The sequence below is a fragment of the Pteropus vampyrus genome, unplaced genomic scaffold (genome assembly GCF_000151845.1).
Source record: "Pteropus vampyrus isolate Shadow unplaced genomic scaffold, Pvam_2.0 Scaffold53, whole genome shotgun sequence".
In the NCBI taxonomy this organism is placed as follows: domain Eukaryota; kingdom Metazoa; phylum Chordata; class Mammalia; order Chiroptera; family Pteropodidae; genus Pteropus; species Pteropus vampyrus.
Window position 1 is genome coordinate 4,220,310 of NW_011888834.1, and position 3,779 is coordinate 4,224,088.

General features: G+C 35.1%; 1 protein-coding gene and 1 long non-coding RNA gene across 2 annotated transcripts in view; one reads left to right on the forward strand and one right to left on the reverse strand.

Moving 5' to 3' along the window:
• The window catches only part of CBR4 (carbonyl reductase 4), a 104,660-nt gene that overhangs the window by 44,637 nt on the left and 56,244 nt on the right, over window positions 1–3,779 (forward strand). The gene's annotated exons all lie outside the window — the stretch shown is intronic.
• LOC111739711 overlaps window positions 1,504–3,779 on the reverse strand; it is a 6,664-nt gene continuing 4,388 nt past the window's right edge. Inside the window, exon 3 of the long non-coding RNA XR_002780359.1 lies at window positions 1,504–2,298. This is a non-coding gene — a long non-coding RNA (uncharacterized LOC111739711). The remainder of the gene's footprint in view (window positions 2,299–3,779) is intronic.

The following is a 3,779-nucleotide window of genomic DNA, read 5'->3' on the forward strand; positions in this document are numbered from 1 at the left end:
CAGTAACATCATATATATGTCATCTAGTATGACATTTACCAAAACAACCAAAGTGATCATTTAGTCTTTTATATAGAAGCCTCTAAATTGTGTAAAACAGTAAATAAAATTACTTTATTAGTCTAAATAGAAATATTTAGTATTAGTTTCTTTCTCTGAAAGCTTTTGGGTGGTAAAGTCCTCAAATGAGTGATGCCGATGTGGTGTTCAGAATATACCCTGAAGGGCAATTTTTTCCTTCCTGAAAGTGATAGTAATCTATGCCTTATTTTTAAATTATTTTAGTTGACCAACTTATTTTAATATATGTGGGTATATTTGAAATTAATTCCTACTGTACTTGAAGAAGTATGATAGGAATCTTGTTTGAGTGTATCTTATTGGAATTTTGAATGACCACTTATACTGAAAGGTGATTAACTAATTTTTAGTACCCTTTCGTAACCATTTAAGTCGTGGTCCCAGTGGAGGGTTTCACATATTTAACAATGAGGTTAGTGGAAAGATGGCTTTTGGAGCCAGAAAATGCTGGTTTCAAGTTCCAGCTCTGTAACTAATTGACTATAATTTTGGCCAATTACATCCCTACTTTGAGCTTGTTTTCTCGTCTGTAAAAGAGATTTAACAATTCCTAGATTTGTAAAGATGAAATAAAATAGCATTAATGTACTAGTATAATGCCTGGCACATAGTAGGTGCTTAGTAAATGTTATTTCTATTTCTGATAGAAATGCTTCTGGTACATTGTATCCGGAGGCCTCCTAGTGCTGGAAGCATTATGTATTATATACTCCAGTATTTTCTACTTTTATTGATGTACTTTCTGAGTCTTATTTTTCAAGTCCTATTTCCAGACTTATCTATTCATCTCGATCTGAAGCATATGGGCTATGAGCAGTGTGATTTCTGGTTTATTCACAAAATGTTAACCCTGATGTGATGCTGATATACACATCAGCATATTTTGTAGGGTGAAGCGATCCTAAAAGTAGTGTCACTGTGTAGATTGCATTATTTACATTAGATATTTTACTCCCTACTTAGTTAAAGGGTCAGTTAGAAGTAAATATTTGTGCATGTAGGCTGTTAGAGAACTGGCAAGCCACCACTCAACTTTCCCATGGCTTCCCAGACTCTGACTCATTTTAATCATACCTTTCCCTGTGATTCTGTTGTACTGAGCTCAGATTCATCCTTGTGGCCATTGCTGTTTGACAGCTGGGCGCTTTTATGCTTTTAGCCCAGGCTCCATGGTCTGCCTTGACTATTATCTTGACATACATACATGATGTCAGTTCTAAGGCTGGTTGTCCCAGTCCTTAACCTTTGACCCAGAGTGAGGGTGGGCAAGAGCCGGGGAAATATTCCCACAGAATACTTTGGAGTGTTAACCTTCCACAGTGGCTCTGCTTTGCTTTTCAATTTTTCACAAGTGGGAAATAGTGTATCTGTCTTGTGAGAAATGTGACCTGAGCTGCAACATGAACGCAATTGACAAGAAAACCATAATAGCATAAAATATATTTTGCCATCTTTGAAGGAGTATCTGTCATTCACAGCTCCAGTTAGGTATCATTCGTATAGTTTAGTATTTAAATTTAGTTTGTATCACATATATTAACATAATTTGGAGAGTCATTTCTTGTTCTTCAGAGGGAATCACTTTTGCCTCTCATTCCTTTGGTATTAATCTCATTTTTAATTAACATATTACTTGATTTTTCAGAAATAGTCATTATATATCAACTTCCCACTAACAAAGATGAAGATTTACCTTTCCCTGACCAGCACCCCTACTACTGCTACATGCAAGCACATTTCTCATTCCACCATCCCCCAATGTAGTTATATCATAGTCAGCAATTAAATTATTGTAATTATATAAATGCTATTCATAGTTGAGCTATGTAGTATTTGATGGTTACTTTCCTGCACAATATTTTGTTTTCCCTGAAATTAATAATCATGTAGTTTGTTCATTTGTTTAGTTTTCTGTGTTCTTAACATCGCTAATCCCAAACACTGCCCAGTTGTGTAAATATCCTGTTAGTATATGCAGAAACACTGGGTAATTCATCAGTTTCATGTCTTCAGTAATCTTTCTACTCTCCTGATCTGCTGCAGTCTTGACTGGTTCTCTAGATCTGCTTCATAGCTTTTATCTTGGGATCTTCTCTCAGTATCATTTGTAGATTCACTTTGCCTCTCTCGTCTGTTGGGTCCCCTGTTCCCTGGATCTCATGTCTTCCTTTTCTTGATTATGACCTCATTTGGGAAAGCACATCTTCCAGTAACTTCCTGGGAAAAGGTACATGGGAGATAAAATTTTTGAGACCTTCACTGTTTGAAAATGTCTTTAATCCTTCCTATTTCCTAAATTGACTAAGTATGCAATTCGAGGTTAGAAATCATTTTCCATCAGTATTTTAAGGAATTGCTCCATTGTTTTCGGTCTGCCAGTGTTGCTATTAAGAAATTTTAAACGAAACCTATTTTTAAAATATATTTCCCTCTGGAAGTGTTCAGGAACTTCTCTCTGAGCTCAGTGTTACATTTTATTATGTCATGCTTTTCTGCGGGTCTTTTTTCATCCACTGGTGGACCCTCTCAATCTCAGTATCTGTCTTGCTCTTGTGCTCACTGTCTCTCGCACACGCATTCTCTCTCTGCCCTACTTTCTGGGAGATTTCTCCAGTTTTATCTTCAAACTACATTGGAGTTTTTAATTTTACTTCTTTATTTTTAATTCCTTAGTACCTTTTCATTTTCTGAGTAGTCCTTACTCATAGCATTCTGTGCTTGTTTCCTGGATGCAGTGTTTTCTTCTATTTCTCTGAGCTTATTAATGATAGAAGTTTTTTTAATCTACTCTATTTCTCCAGCTTGCTTTATTTTTTGGATCTTTAATATATTAGATGCTATCCTCATATCTTTTGTGATCCTTGGCTGTCTTTTTATACTTAAGAGTGGAGCATTAAAAGCAGATTGGATCAAACTCAGGTCTGATCAAGCCTCTGGATCTACCTCTGGATCAAGTTGCTAATTTGCAGGAAATACCTAGGACAGAGGAACATGTTGAATTGAACTACGAGTAGGAATTAGCAAAATCCAGACTGTAAGACATTCTGCCAGCTCACCTGCCTGATTTCCTCAGCAAATAAATTGTAAGAAAGAAATAGAGGGAAACCTGTGGGTTAAAAGAGATTTTAAAAACAGGGACAAACAACTTTGCACTTGAAAAATGGCTAAAACAGTAAATCTTATATTGTATATATTTTACCACATTTAAAAAAAAAAAGGAAGACTAAACTATAATATCTATGGAGAGGCTTATTGGGTAACTGGCAGAATTCTATTTTCTGACTTGTATGTTGGTTTCACAGCGTTAACTTCAAAATAAATCACTATGTATTTGTTTTATATGGTGGTAGTGGTGGTGGTGATTGGTTGTTTTTTTTTTTTTTAGTAAATTGGAAACTCTATACATAGGTGGGGATTGTTGGCTGTGGTCTTCACTGTGGGATGATGGGGACAGACATTTTCACTGGCAGAATCCTCAGTGTCAATTTTTTTTTTTTTTTTTTTTTTTAGCTCATTGGTTCTCAGAAGTTTTCATCTGAGGACCCCTTTATAAGATAAAAACTATTAAGGACCCTGAAGAACTTTTGTTTATATGGGTTACAGCTATCAGTATTTACTGTGGTAGAAATTAACACAGAATTTAAAAAAGAAAATAAACACATTGCATTTTAATATATTTTTATGAAAAAATGTTTTTT